Below are 16772 nucleotides of genomic sequence, written 5' to 3'. Positions count from 1 at the left end.
ATATTGTGACTAAAAAAATTATTCTCATGTTTTTTGTTGCAGTGTGCAGACTAAATCACTTCCATTATCATCTTGTAAAGTCTTCCTGAGCTTTTCTTCAGTATATTTTGACCTTTGTAAACCTTTAGACCATTGGCGGAAAGAATGCAATCTGAGGGGTTTACTTATAAGATGACTGAATGTTTACAAGGGAACTGCAGAAGAAGCATAAAATCTAGGGCAGCTATTATATGATTCACTAATAACCACATAGCATCATCTCCATTGCAGTTTATATTCTCAAGAAGACACCAGAGTTCAATGTTATTTAAACAGCACAGCAGATTTCAGCTGTACACAGTGATGTTGGAATGGTAATGCACAACCCTTCTCTACAGAAATGTTTCTAAACATTCTGATCAGATAAAATTAAATTGAAGAATGCATAGTGGGATTATTTGAAATTCATTCACAGCGCACACAGATTTGTGAAAAAAATCAGAAACAAAAGTCAGCACAAATCGTAATAAAGCATCCAAAAATAAGATGGTAAAAATCAGGATTTAGCCTAAACTAATTCAATTCATCTAATTTAACTCCAAAGGATATGAAATACTGGCATTTACAACAGGGTTTCATTAGAATGTAACCTCCCCATTACAGAACACAACTATAAGACAGACTCCAGGAGAAAAATCATGATTTGTGTGATAAGAAATCAACTAGCCTTTTCTTAAATTGATTTTTCCTTCCAAGGCTTAACTCTTTGCTGGGATATGGTTCCACAGCTACCTTGCCCGAGCCATCATTATGTACGTCACTCCAGATAGAGAACCTTAGCTGGCTATTCAACCAATGAAAAAAGGAGGCATCATACCTGAACTGATCCCTTCCATACCAGTAAACATACACTTTCAAGTACCATCACTGGGAAGCAATCAGTCTCATTGGATAGGAATCAGCAGGGAGCTGCCAGGCTGATTTTCTGCTCCCCATCCCAGTGGCTTTGAGGCCAGTTGTAATCCCTGAACTCCTAGCCTTGTATGGATCAGCTAACTCAGCACAGCTGAGGATCTGAAACTGCAACTTTCTGTTACGCTCGTAGCTTACTCATTAGTGCTACCTTTACCTCCAAGGTCGCCTATCCTTCTTTGGGGAGGTAAGCGGGATTTCCTTGGAGCTGAACCGGCTCCAAGGAGACACACCTGGCAATAAAATGTCAGAATCGAGCCAGCCCTCTGGGGCGGTCTCAGTAGTCTGGTTCCTGAGCCAGGTGTGTCTGCAGTATTCCAGGGCACTGCTGATGATGACAGCACAGCCAACCTATCGGCAAGACCTGGAAGGCCTGGCAACCAGCCACTGGGAGCAGGGAGTCATCCCACTCAGCTCCTGTTAACCCTGCAAACCAAACAAAGCCCTAACGGGTAGTGTGGTCCTAGCTGGAGAAACAGTGGAAAAGGTTGCCAGACAGCGATATCAATGGCAATCAATGCGGTTTGTGCTGGTTGGACTCCAGCAGTACCCAACACACACTCTGGGGTCCCAAGCCTTGGCTCTTGCCAACCTGCACCTAATACTTTCCGGAATTAGGTAAGCAGGATACATCCCTCCAGGGAGAGAATGTTCATTTCATTCCAACAATCTATCTCTGAGATTTCCATGTATAGGTGGGATGTATGGAAATCTCAGCTTGGTTTGGATGCTCTTTAGCATGATGATGGGTTTCCGAATGGGTCAAGATACCCAGCTGACTCCCCAAAAAATCACCTGTTAAGCAGCCTGGGTAACATCATTAGTACTTATATTTTGCTTGACAAAAAATTAAATGAACCACTCCAGGTATATGTAGCATCATACAAATATTTCAAACACTTCCTACACTTGCAATTACTGATTTAAGGAACTTTTCACATACACAAAAACAGAACATGTTTTCACTTTCAAAATCTTCCTGCCCCACCATACAGGTTGTATGAACATGTGTTGGTGTCATTTTTTGTAAGTTTCCCAAGATGCTGACTTACCTATTACAGAAACGAATTTATCCACTCAATAAACATTAACCCCTGTGTAACTGCTTCTCGTTCATGCTATTTTGACCATCAAATCCCACTTAGAACATAAGAACATAAGAATTAGGAGCAGGAGTAGGCCATTCGGCCCCCTCGAGCCTGGCCTGCCATTCGATAAGATCATGGCTGATCTTCAGACCTAACTCTAATTACCCCATATCCCCTAATCCCTCTGTTTTTTTTAAAAATCTATCAGTCTCAGCCTTGAAGATGTTCAAGGACTGAGCATCTACAGCCTTCTGGGGTAGTGAATTCCATAAATTCACTACCCTCTGAGTGAAGAAATGTTTCCTCAACTCTGTTCTAAAAGGCTGACCCTTAATTTTAAGACTATAACCCCTGGTTATAGATTCTCCTTCCAGGGGAAACAGTCCCTCTGTGTCTACTTTATCCAGCCCTTTAAGAATCATATATGTTTCAATAAGATCTCCCCTAATTCTTCTGTACTTGCACAAAATCAGTGGTCCTTTACATTGATATGGTCACAAAGAGTTGCACAAGGTCTAACTAAGAATCAACATGGTGAATGAAATGCTTTCTTCATACCAGCAATAAGTGGAGTCCTGTAGCTCAATGGTTAGAGCACTCGCTTTGCAAGTGAGAGACCTGAGTTCAATTCCAGGCAGAGGGCGAAACCTTGGGCAAGTTTCCTTACTCCACACAGAGCCTAATAATAATCCCTCCAAAAATCACAAAACAATAATAAATTGGTCATTTTCAATCTACGACTGTTTGTGGGACATTGCTGTGCGCAATTGGCTGCCGCGTTCGCCCACAAATATACAGTCAATTCACTTTACAGTGTGTTCTGTGAAGCGCTTTGGGACGTCCTCCCGACGTGAAAAGCGCTATATCAAATGCAAGGATTATTATTAAGTAACAGGATATATGGTTAATTGCAACTGAGATCTGGCCTAGATATCTCAAGAGGGTTGAAATCATGAAGCAATGCAGAATTGGGAGTCATAACAAATTTAGTTCCCTACAAATACACAGTAAGTACAGCTTACTATAAATCCTAAGATGTCCTCAGAGTGGGAAAGGTACTATATCAAATGCCAAGTATTCTTTATTATTAGATTAGAAAGGATCCTCCAAATAGTTTCATGTTGCAATCATATAAATAAGGGAAAGTGAAGGAGAGCGTACAAATGGGTAGTCATGTTAATTCCTGTCCTGAGTGATGGTCACGAGTGAGCTACAGTCAGTGCCATTCATGGTACATTAACAGTAATTAGCATTTCTGCAGCATCCTTAATGTAGGATAATGGTGATGGGATTGGATGCCAAGCAAAGGAAAAAGAGGGAGTGGGGGAGGGGATACAACTGCAAATTGAGTTTAAGAGGTAGGCATTTAAGCAGTATTTAAAGATGGTTAGAGAGGGGGCGATCTGGAGGGGAAGAGGGAGAAGGTTTAAAAAATTAGGGGAGTTTGATATCCCAAGTTCTTCATCTTGTATTCTCTTTATATTACGTAAACTGTAAGTAATCACAATTAAAGCATATGAATTAGTTGAATACTGCAAACTGTTTTGCGTGTAGATTGTTTTCTATTATAACGTAATTTCCGTTAAATGCAAGAACTATTTCATCGAATGCTGCCTTGTGTGGAATACATATTATTTAGCAGCAAACAACTGGAGGTAAACTTTTGATAACTCTGCTGTGATGCAATTGAATATTTGAATGAGAGTGTCACCATTTTGCAACTGACTGACATTGACATTTCAATGATATGTGACCCCTCCTCACCTACAGAAACATAATATATATAATATATAATAATGTATTGAAGTAATCTCTTCTCACAAATTCAGAAGTTAAACTGCTTGAGATGTACTGTCAGGGGTTTAGATGTGATCAGAACCCCATAATGAGACAGTTTCCTTTGGAATTACTCCACTTCCATAGAACCATAGAAATGTACAACACAGAAGGAAACCAATTTTATTGTGTCAATGTTTGCTCCTCCAAGAAGCCATCCACCTGAATCCCAATTCCCTATCTATTCCCAATACTCTCTTATACACTTCTTTGCAAGCACTGGAATAATTCTTCAGTAAATGTCCCCCAATTCATTCTTCCCAAAAGCTTATATAACATACTCTTGTGAGTCGGACAGTTGGACTGAACAGCATTGAGCACCAGAACTTAGAATCTCCAGCAATGGGTTTCCCAGTGCTTTTCGGTGACTTTGCCAAAAAATAAATGCAGACTAAAAGAAAAGTATGAAAACAATGCAATTATGGTGGTTTAATGATAACTTTGGTTTCATATGAAGTTATTGCTCAAGTTACATTTTTAATGAAATAAAAACCCTTCCAGGTCTTCCACAACCTATTATTTATGAGTTGGAGGGCTTGAATCTCCCAAGAGAGAAGTGACCCAGACCCATAATGAGTGGGAGCCGTCCTTATGCAGAAGAAACTATGAGCTGCATTTTCCTGTGTAAATAGGATTTTCATGGTATTTGAGTGTCCTGCAGTGGTTCTCTGCTCTGTTTATTTGTAGTCGATTAAGAAACATCCTGCTGGTAAACACCAACTGGTTTTAAGGTTATTGTATGTTAACTTTGTGCACCCTGGATAAAATATCTTTGTGATGGATTCACCTTCCAAACTTGGCCTCCTACAAATGGGGTGATGGGCAGGGTTCTTTGCAAATAATGGAAAATTATTAATTTTAAAAAAACTAACAATAGACAAACTTATTTTCTTCTTCTGATTTAAGTGCCACAGTAACTAAAACTGTAAACATAATTTCATGTATATGTACACAAAAAGGACAAATAGAAGTGGCCATTTTAAACCAAAGCTATTGTTCATACGTTATAGCACTAGTCATTGCAACAATAAACTTGTTGATGTTGAGTATAGTTGCTTTGCTTTGACTACAGATGTGAAAAATGTTGGTGTCATTTTGCCATCAGCCCTCAATGCTCACAAATACAAACGAAAAAAAACACTTAGTGCCATTTCAACTGGTGATTTTCTCACCATCCTACCCCACCCCCCACCACCACAATCCCAAACACACACATTTCCCTTTTACTTTAAACAAAAAACATGTATCTACAGCAATGTACCTTCAGTACTGACCAATCTAAACCGAAAATCAGGTGACACTTGGCAATCTCCTGTTACTTGGGGTCAGATAGGCTAACAACCACATTTGACACCATAATCACATTTGACACTGACCACACATTGTTGGGGAAAACAGGGTCAGCCTGAAGGGCAAAGGACATTCTACCCAACAAGGATGCAGCCTTAGTGAGAAAAGACACATTTTTCTTTACACACACACATATATGTAATACATATATATATTATATACATATAGTTGTTTAAAAGATTTTATTTGATTTACTGTTTGCGTAAAGTTCCATTAATTCTAAACTATTGAACTGCATTAAATTTACATTCTGCCTTCGATCTGCTACTGCCTCTGCAATGATTCACAGATATTTTTTCCCATACTTCAGGCAATGAACAGCATTTTGAAAAAAACAATAAATCTCAAGACAGCTCAACAAAAGGCTGGGCGCACAGTTCAGTGTGAATCTCCTTGGTTTCATCCTTTTGAAAGGATGCAGATCATTTGAACCTTCAAGCTAATTCCAGTACAAGCACCATAGTTTAGCTTTTGACATAATAAAACATGACTGATTATTGTTCACTGGATGATAATGTATATTCTACAGATCATGTGATCTAAAGGGCAATGCTAATGCCACCTTAATTCCACTGACAAGGTAACACAGAATATTCTTGAATCTTTTATTCTTACCTCTACAGCAACCAAAGCAACAGTCAAATTAGCATCATACTCTCCTGCAGTTTTTGTTAGTTTTTACAGTTAACTCCCCCTCAGCAGCTATTTTAAACAACAAGCTGCATTGTGATAACTGTTCTATTCACAGGCTGCAAGTCTGTGAGACATACAGCGAAGGTTGTTTACATAGATTAAAAAGCAGTCTTTTGTGAAATGCTTCAAGACAAACAGCTTGCACAATCTGTCGACTGAAAGAAATAGCTACACAGAGAAGAACCAGCAGGACATACACATTTGTACTCTCTGAGCAGAGCAGAGAATGTGGCAGATTGTGATACTTCTTATCAAGAGTTTGTGCTTTGTTTCTTACCTTTTGCTTTGCTGCAATCAAAATGAAACATGAAGCGCCAGCCTTTGTACTGATTGGGTGCCCCTGACAGACTCTAAATATATATTCCTTCACTCTTCATGAACTTCCAATTAGAACATATTAAGCAAGACAAAATACAGAAGAATCCTTGAGAACCACTGTCAGCCGGCTCACTGAGATAAAGTGCTTGGTGTTGCAGTGTACACATCTCCTGCATGCTAATAGGGACAGTGATGTCAGCAAGTCACTGCCATTACATCAGTATAATTAGCAGCTTCTCTATCTAGCCTTTTGGATTCATCTACATGCAAATCAATTTATATAAAACCAGTCAATAACTCGAAGGCATTTGTTAAATTCTCCTGCAGCTAAAGGCAACAATATCCAGACTTTAAAGCAGCTCACACTGCACACTGATAGCCAGCAGGCAGCTATCTCATCATTAAGCTTTTTATAGCTTTTCTGAGATCCTGATATTATCACCCAAATGGGAAACAATGAACATAAACCCACTATAAACGTACTTTCCCAGCAACAACTAATCCTCAATCGTGCAGAATTGAAAGATAACTTTGAAATCCTTCTTGCAATTTCTTTTCAAATGGGATTACTGTGAAACCTTGCTTATTTGTTTTCATAGAGTTTTTGTTTTAATATTTCACAATACTTGCTACAAATTGCCTGCTTTAAAACAACCAGCACGTTTATCATATGGATAATTCAAAACAGGGGGTACTGTACTGCAATTATGAGTTTAAAGAAAAAATGGTACAAAACACATTTTTAAAAAAACATATATAGTAATAGCATAAATAACTGAGATGCTACGTCAAGCAAGCTTATCAGATAGTGCTGTTAAGTCTTTTCTTTACATTAGTTTCTGACATGGAATGGTACCAAACAAAATGTCTAAGTGAATAGCACAGCAAAAAAAATGCAACATTAGGTTTCTTTCCACCATATGAATCATTCTGTACACATATCACACATCATTAAAGAAGCTGTAAGTCAAATCTATATTTTCAAGATAAGCCTACATATTTTGAAGGAAGCCAAGTAGGAAGTGTTTGACTAGCAATGTTCTTTAACAAGTAGTTTGCTTGAACTCAGTTGTCCAAATGTCATAGAACAATAATTAGAAAGAAAAAGGACTGACAACGCAGAGATTGGTCAGTTAAGAGAAGAACTGGAGGTTGGCGGGAGGGTGGAGGGAGCACAAAAGGTAAAAAAATTATCCAATGCGACTGGAAAATTGATCCACATTCAATTATTTCATAGAATCATACAATTATACAGCACAGAAGGAGGCCATTTGGTCCATCGTGTCTGTGCTGGCTCTTTGAAAAAAGCTATCCAAATCAATCCCACTCCCCCGCTCTCTCCCCATAGCCCTGAAAACTTGTCCTCCCCAAACAATTATCTATTTCTCTCTTAATGGTTGTTATCGAATCGGCCTCTACCACCCTTTCAGGGAACGCATTCCAGACCCAAACAACTCGCTATGTGAAAAAATGTCTCCTCACCTTTCTTCTGGTTCATTTAACAACTGTTTTAAATCAGTGTCCTCGGGTTACCGAACCAACCGCCAGTGGAAATAGTTTCTCCTTGTGCTATTGAATTGCCTCCTAATTTTGAAAAGTTCTATTAACTCTCCTCTTAACCTTCTCTGCTCCAAGAAGAATAATCCTAGCTTCCTGGTACCATCTAGTAAAATTTATTTATATCTATTTAAACTGGAGGCCAATTTAAACTTTTAAACTATATGCTTGTTCTCTGTCATGCAGGTATCTCCAAAAATTACACTCATGAAACATCGAAGAATACTATACCCGGGACCTTTACACAGGAATGTATTGTATTCTGAGGGATCGGACTTGCATTTCTAACCTTGCCTGGTGTTGAAGCTCAATGATCCCCCGCAGGCAAGTTTTGTATATTTTAAGTTGGGCTACCAAATGTAGGGCACCACAGTGACAGCAAAAGAGAAACAAATGAGGCAACAGAGAGCCCCATCGTATCCTGCAAGTTATGTCTGCAGGCTGACACACAGTGCCATTTGCAAAGGAAATACATAGAATTTTGTGACAGATGCTGTGTTTATACTGCACGCTTAGCAGTGCTGCCAAATGTGCAGGATAAAGGGGGAGTTTCGACCGCACTGGAGTCTTGCTCCTGACAGCAGAAGCTGGACTCCACACCTAATGAGTGATGTGTACTCACACAGTATAAACACGGTCAGTTTCCCATGTGTGAACACCATCAGTGGTTGCACTTTGTTGATCATGATAAGAACACCGTGGTTTAAGATGTTTGTTTTCATGATCTTATTTATCATGGTTTGTCAACAAAAGGCTCAGTGATTCCACTCTGCAGTATATCCTGTGAAGCGCTTTGAAACGTCCCCCTGAAAGTGAAAGGCGCTAAACTAAATATGATTTTTATGAATATCATCAACTCAATTTGAAATGGCTGTGTGTGAGTGACTCGCTCAATGCATTTGTCATAATTACATGGATTTGAAAGTAGTTATTTACAATCTATCATATAGCTAATTTTTCATTACCTCAAATTTTAATAAAACTAATGTTGTACATAAAATACACGTACAGTCAGCGACATTCTTTGCACAATTTTGGCTACAGTCACCAAAGGCAACCTTTGTTTTGTGCCTATTAATACTCAATTACAGAAAGCAGACTTAATCATATTATCAGAACCTAAATTTCAAATTGTATACCTGATTATATGCATATTCAGGTAATTTGTTACCTTTTGCATAAAATAAAAACAATTTCTAAACTAAAGAAGCTTTTTCTATAACTGTTTTTTTAATATTCATAAGGACAGAGAGAATCTGTTATTAAATACACCCATTATAACTGCGGTCTAAAATGCAGTCATATCTGTCAAGTTACTTTATCACGTAATTTAGTTTATTTTATTTAGCATGGCTTGTAACCTTACTCACCAGCTGTCATGTTACATATTACAAGTCTTGGTTTCGAAAAGCTTTTGAAAGCTTAAATGTTTCAAATTAAAAGCTCCTTGCCATAAATCATCCCAACTTTTCATGTATCAAAACAGCTAAAGCATTAAATAAATCCCAACTCTCAATTCCACTTTAAAATGGAAAAAATGAACATTGGTGAACAGGCAGAAATGTATTGGAAGTGCTGGCCTGGGTCAGGTAATAACACTGGAATGAAAACATCAATTGGCTGCCGCGTTTGCCCACAAATATATAGTCAATTCACTTTACTGTGTGTTCTGTGAAGCGCTTTGGGACGTCCTCCCGACGTGAAAAGCGCTATATCAAATGCAAGGATTATTATTATTATTATAGGAACATAGGAACCCAGGAACAGGAGGAGGCTATTCAGAGCTTACTCCACCAGCTGACACACTTTTCACTTACAGCTTTGGTTTGCAGTGCACAAAGTATCCCTTATTTACTCTCATTGGATTTTTCCAACCTCCTCAATTGCTGGGGAGAGCGCTGCACACTTTGAGATGTTTTGATGCCAAAATAAGGTGCTATATCAAATGCTAGGATTATTATAAAGCTTTGTACAATCTTGCCTGTTCAAGTGGATACTAAAGATCCCATGGTACTATATAAAAAGAGAAGGGAGTTGCTCACAGTGTCCTAGCTACAATAACCCAGATAAAATTAGTCATTCACTTCATGATTGCTTGTAGGTCACTGGCTGTGCGTAAATTGGCTGCCGTTTGCCTACAAATACACAGTCACTACACTTTAGGGTAAATTCTATGAAACACTTTGAGATGTTTCAATGCCAAGATAAGGTGCTATATCAAATGCTAGGATTATTATAAAGCATTACACAAATTTGAGGTATTGACCAATAGACTACGGCCAAGTCTGCTCTGCCTATGGGGATCAATCAGTGGTAAAATGCTATGAAAATAAAAGTAAATCTGTTAGAAGTTAAACATTTCCATTGGCCAAATTTTTACAGACATTTAATCCATAGGCGAATACTTACTTTCAAGAATGTAAACATTTTCCTTTGCAGTCTAGAAATAATTAGTCCTGCACTTTACTTAGCAGGCAAAGTGTGCAGTTTGACTATAAACACTGTAAATAAAGAATATAATCTGGAGCTCCTCTCTTCTTTGAGCATACTCGCTCAGTTATTTATTTGGCTCTGCTGCTTACTGTAAGCAGATTTCTCTCAGTTTGTATTATACTTTGGCTGCCCTGTTCCATTTTGTTTGCGTTACCATTTTTTTTTGCATTCATGTTCACGAATATTAAAAAAAAGTGTAATCTGGTCCCAACATATTGACTGTGACAGAAGTTAATATTTAGTCTTGTTGGTTATAATATATACAAAATCAGCATTTTAGGTACAAAACAATATTGTTGTACATGTGTGCGTAATGAGTTAAAACTGATTGCATCCAAGATACTGAATAGAAATTAATATTTATAACATATAACAAAGTATGCACAGATGTACAAAATTAGTCATCATTCTAGTGCAAACAAATGTAGCTTGTTAACTAATTTGCTTGGTCTTGTGCCTAACAAAATAACTCTGCAATGCTGTTAAATGAATTTAAGTCTCTGAAAAGCATTTAATAGTATCCACTGGCAGCATTTGCCATCCAGAACAATGAAACATATTTGTTAATAGGATGCTGCAACCAGTAACCGCTTATTTGACTTCAAACAGCAGTAAATCCTCAAATAACAATCATAATCCTTGCATTTGATGTGGCGACTTCCACGTCAGGAGGACCCGCAAAGTGCTCCACAGGATTTACTGTAAAGTGATTGTTTTATTTTGAAGGCGAACATGCTCTTAAATGGTATGCATACCTTACAGGATAAAATAACCTCCAAGTGATCAGTTCAAACGACATATAGAAAAATTTCAAATATTTTGCCCAGATATACACAACATTTTTTTGCATTACTTGCAACCTCAGGCATAGAAATTTCCAAGCTGCCCAATTAAAATTGGTCGTTCCTTTCATGGCTCATTGTGAGATAATGTTGTGCACTAATACAAAATTGCCTACAAAATACACAGCCATTTAATTTATAGTAATCCTGTGAAAAATGTTGGGACGTCCTCCAGATGCAAAAGGATTGTGTTAAATGCAAAGATTATTATTTCTTCCAAAGTACTGAGAGCACTTGGCAAGGAGTATGCTTGTAAAATAAAATACATTTTAATAGTTTAAATGTTTGTGCTCTGTAAAATGGTTCAAATTCAAAGTAGATTCTTCTTCACCTCCCCTTGTAACAACCTCTGGTAATTAAATAAAGGTCCATTTCTGGCAGAGACAGTATTATGGCTACATGCTACATGGAAGTCAATTCTAATTGAAAACGAAGATAAACTTAGAAATGTTATAGCTGACTTTGGATATATCCGGCTGAGCAATTTTACAGGTATAACAAAATGTCATACAGAACAAGTCCACGGGCTTGTTCAAAATGGCATGCAGTGTAGCGAGATGCCAAATCACACTGAAACAGAAAGAAATACAGCAATTTAAGACAACTGAACGTCGATTAGAATTGAGCCCAAGGACATGAACTTAGAAAGTCAGATGTAGCTCAGCTTCTTATTTCCATTCAGTTTTAAGCAATGAATCATTAGGCAGGAAATGGCTGTAAAATAAACGGCTGGTTGTGACTATTTCAGTTTCAATGCATCTTCGAAAGAGGGGCTGATTCCTGCATGTTTTTTCAGCAATGGAAATCCAAAGGCAGACTCACAGAGTATGCCTTAATAATTCACCCTCCAATTTTTAGGCTTGTCCGGATTTGATAGAAAATCGGTAAACATCATTATGTGCCACAGTTCAATGCAAACACATTTTCAGTGAAAAAAAAGGTGTAGAATTGAGACTAAAATGAATCAAAACTTGGCTGGATTCTTAGAAACAGCGCGCAGTCAGGGATCAAAGGCAGCGAAGGATTGTAGAAAATGAATATATGTAATGAGAGTGACTCATCCATGCAGACCTGAAACATACAACAACAACATACAGCGCCCCTCACGCAGGGTTGCATCCTATATGTGTTTTACTAAGGCAGCAGAGGAGACCTAGGGTGTCCGTGACTGAGACTCATTCTTGGTTGATTACTGATTTTCAATTTGTTCTCTCCTTTATGCCCTCCGTGTATGAAAATTATTGTTGAAAAGAAAGGAAGAAAAACAAATTGAAATGAATCGCCGATGTGTTGCCTGAAAAAAATCTGGAGAGAAAAATCAAATCAAAATCTATTTCCACCAACACTACCAACCAGAAGTTTAAGCTCCTCAAATCTTTAGCTTCATGATGGGAAAATAAAACCATGCAAGTTATAAATGGAGCAGTCAATTAAGCGGAAAGGATTTGAGCACCTCACAGCGAGACCTCACAAATGTGAACTGGAAACATTTCAAGAAATAAAAGTTTGCCTCAGGGGCATTTGGCTCCTTAAAAAAAAATCAGATTTAAGAATCAACTTGAATTCATTATAAACCGAGTTGTAGAGTTTCATAAGGTTAATGTGTCAGTGGTGAGCATATTCATATCATTCACCGTATGCATATTATTCTATTTATATTCACTGCTTTGTGTAGTAGATTTTTTTTGTAAACCAACCCTCTTCAAACATTATTCTGGGAAGAAATATAGGCAAATGTTTCTCCTGAAGGTCACGCATTTTTCTTTTGAGTGCTCCTTAATTACTCCTTTATTACTCCTTAATAATAATATATAATAATTCTTGCTTTTGATATAGCCCCTTATCATATCTTCAAGACGGCTAAAAACGCTTCAGAAAATATACTGTAAAGTGAACTAATTGTGTATTTTGTGGGCAAAACACTATCAGCTGTCCTTTCCCTGCCCTGGGTCTCTCTGGACGGTACACAAGCCCCAGCTGAAGGACGAATGAACACCCGTATTGAGGTTGCTGCCGAAATGCTGCTGTGAAATCAGACCATCAGCAGGTAATGTAACTTTCCCTCCAGTGTTAACTCCCACAGGAAAGCACCTGGCTTTCACCTGGCACTTTCCCACATGACCGAGATTAGGAACTCAGCTTGTGTGGAGGACTGCAGGCAGCAGGGTGCAATTTATCACTCTGAAGCCTGGTAGGCTGATGGACCAATATATTATTCATTGTAATACAAGAAATACTTAAACCTCCTTAAAATTTACTATTGGATATTGTGAATGAACAGAAAATCACTGATTTTACTTAAAGGACACGAGTAAACATGCATACCAGCAAAAATCCTGCTTGCTGAAATCACAAAAATGACAATTTAAAGTTTCCCTACTTATTTCAAGTTCTTATTGCTACTGATGTCTCAGACTAAACACTTCTCAAAAGTGTTCAGTCTGCCTGGATGACAAAGACAAAATGATGGTACGGGTTTATTCTTTGCACCTACAAATAATCACTCTATCCCCCAGTGCCTTCGTCTTGCCTCCTCCCTTTCCTCCTTCAAGGCCGGTCTCAAGACCTTCCTCTTTGACCGTGCCTTCGGCTCCCCTCTCGACTCTCTACCCCCTCCTCGCTCCCTCCCTTCCCTCCCCTCACCCTAACCATTTCCCCCCTGCTCGGGTCCTGACCCAACTGTACAGTGCCTTGGGACGTCCTCCCGAAGTGAAAGGCGCTCTATAAATGGAATCTTGTTGTTGTTGTTTTTCAAACATCAGAGAATACAAGGACTGCAAAATAACATTGACTCCAATTTCACAAAGCAAAAAGATTTCAAAGGATTTCAAATGTCATGTCTACATTCTCTGTAAAAATATAACCCAATAGTTACTATAATAGGTTTATACAAATTCACTATAGGTTAAATTGCACTAACTAACTCATGAACAATTTGTTAATTGATCATTGTAGTCTAAACATTGTAGTCTCTGCCAACAACACCCCCATAGGTATATGTAGAATAACTTGTGGAGCAGCTGCATTATACAAAATGTTATTTCCACAATGTACTTTATATATTCTATGTATTATATTAGATCATGTTCTAATTGATGGAATTATTTTTCGTTTGGAAACAAATTCAAACCGTAAGCAGTAGAAATTCATGTTATAAAAAATAGTCCATTGAGTACTTGCACCGCCTCCAGCTGCACTGGAACCAATTGTAAATGTTACCAACAGGACTTATATATTTTAGAATCAAAAACAGAAGTCGCTGGAAACACTCAGCAGGTCAGGCAGCATCTAATGGAGAAAGGAAAGTGAATCAACATTTTGGGTGCACGACCCTTCGTCGGAAGTCGGTTCGAAACGTTGACTCACTTTCCTTTCTCCATAGATGCTGCCTGACTTGCTGAGTGCTCCCAGCGACTTCTGTTTTTGTTTCAGATTTTCAGCATCTGCAGTATTTTGTGTTTTGTTTATATATTTTAGAATTTGAAAGCAGTAGATTAAAAGTATTTTTTCTTCAAAATATCAATGACAAATGATCTTTAAAAATTCTATCCAATCATTGTTTTTGCTTCCAGGGATGCAAAGTTAAATCAATGTTTCAAAGAGAGAAAGAGGTGTATTCACAAAAGTGGGTTCAAATTTAGATGCATTTTACACAAAATTGACAGTACATATGATTGATAATTGTGATTTTCTATTCACAGATGCACAACACAACATCTGTCAGGGTTGCTTCACTGTGTTGGTAAAATAATGTTGAAACATTACTGTTCATACTGCGCTGAAAAGCTATGAATCCATTCCAGGTTTGTCTTCCCCAGATAACTTAAAAGGTCTTGGCTTGTACAATGGATGGCTCAGGGATTAATTTTTAATGTTGTGAAACAAGAGTGAACCAGTGTCCAAAAATTAAGCGGCAGATGCTTTAACAATGGGCCAGGAGAGTGAAGCGTAAATCAAGCTCCCCAATCTACATCAATATACTGTTTGAGAGCCATAATGTTCAATTACATCAGGAAAAACAAGACAAGTTTTATTCCCCATTACTCTTGTAAAAGTTTAGGAATATTCCAATTTAGGGAAAAGGCTGAAATCTCAAGAGTACTACTGTTCCAAAAAAGGCTTAAAAACCTTAAACATGAGTTATCCAGTCAGGATGCATCCCACAACTGTGGTCTATGATGGTAGGCTCAGTGGAGATCAACACTACAGTCTACTGAGAGAAAAATGTGATCTTTTAAAAGGCACCAGCAATCTGTGCTCACAGTGATGAATGAATCTAAGGAAGCATTGGCTCAATTTGCAAATTCAAGAGCACTGCCTTCCACAGTGTGTTTAAATGTAAAGTTATGCTTTGAAGTTGTCTTGCTGACCAAATTAGAGAACCTGCTGTACAGAATATATATCCTGGACCTGCAGCGGCCTAACCTGATACAAGAGAACCTTCCTGTTTCATACTGTGATAAGCAGTTGATAATCTACATTTGTTTTTGTTCTATTTGCTTTGATACTCCAATCAAAAAACATCCAGTCAGACAATAAAGACTTTCAACCGACTATACGGGCGGTATTAATTGTTACAGGATGTACTGCCGCTCGTTACACACAATGAAGAGTTGTTATAAAGATGATTGCACACTATTCATTTGACAAGCTATTGAGCTAATTCGAAAGCAGACCAGAAATTTTTACTGAAGGTTGTGAATTTAAAAAATGATCTGTTGACCATTTTTTCCATGAATTTTTCCTGTAACTGTCACCCAAAAAAAGTAGTTTGAGTTAAAAATACAAGCCTACCCCACTGCCTCTTTGTCACATGACTCTTTTGAATGCTTCCTACATTTATACTTTATACTCCCTGAAATTCATTTGACCCGTAAACATATAAGTATTATACTCATTACATTACAACAGAACTTCTTTGGGAGCCCAGCCAAGATAGTCTCAAGATTCAGTACAGCTTTGTGATGTTTTGATTTGTTCAATAACAAGTATTTGAAAATGAAAGATCACTACCTAATCAACTAAGGGAATTTCTGAGACAAACAACACTTCTTGCAAAATCTATAGTTACTGAAGAATGAAGAGAATTAATGCACATTTGCAAAGATTAATTGACCAAATTTCTATATACTCACTCATTGCAGTAAAATATAAGAAGTGTTTGATACAATTCACTTCACTCGGACGAAAGTTGAGAGTCAGCATCAGTTCTGTTGTTCTGCTAGAAAATTGCAATTGAATTTATTCATGTTTTCATCTTCATGAAAGATAATAAATGTGCCCACTAAAGCTATCACTTTTATCTGTTGAAGTATGGGGGAAATGTATGGAATATTGGTAACCAAGTCAGTGAAGAAACCCAAGGTACATGCCAGAAGCAGAGAAACTATTGAGAAACTCTTACAATATTCATCATGTGGCCCAATTCATTGCCCAGCACAAGTTCCAATGCAATAACATTTCAAGGATATGAATATTTAAACCAGAGTGTTTTATTCCAGTATTTCAGAGCAAAGTTACTGGTGTGGCAGTAAGAGAATAATGGTGTCATGCTACTATGCTATACAAAATTCATACATTTTTTTCCTATGTGTTTAAAAAAAACGCATAAAAGGTCAAAAAGTTACTTTTCAGCTTAAAGTAA

General features: G+C 37.7%; 1 protein-coding gene across 4 annotated transcripts in view; it reads right to left on the bottom strand.

The window, feature by feature from the left end:
* prickle2b (prickle homolog 2b) overlaps positions 1–16772 on the bottom strand; it is a 123095-nt gene that overhangs the window by 33339 nt on the left and 72984 nt on the right. Inside the window, exon 1 of one of the 4 annotated variants that reach the window (XM_042339481.1) lies at positions 6196–6259. The exons of the other annotated variants lie outside the window; for them this stretch is intronic. The gene's annotated coding sequence lies outside the window, so the exon portion shown is untranslated. Of the gene's footprint in view, positions 1–6195; positions 6260–16772 lie in introns of those variants that run through there. 4 annotated transcript variants of the gene reach the window in all.

This window comes from Callorhinchus milii, unplaced genomic scaffold, assembly GCF_018977255.1.
Source record: "Callorhinchus milii isolate IMCB2004 unplaced genomic scaffold, IMCB_Cmil_1.0 Scaffold12, whole genome shotgun sequence".
In the NCBI taxonomy this organism is placed as follows: Eukaryota; Metazoa; Chordata; class Chondrichthyes; order Chimaeriformes; family Callorhinchidae; genus Callorhinchus; species Callorhinchus milii.
Note: the sequence above shows the minus strand (reverse complement) of the source record. Positions and strands in the feature narration are given on the sequence as shown.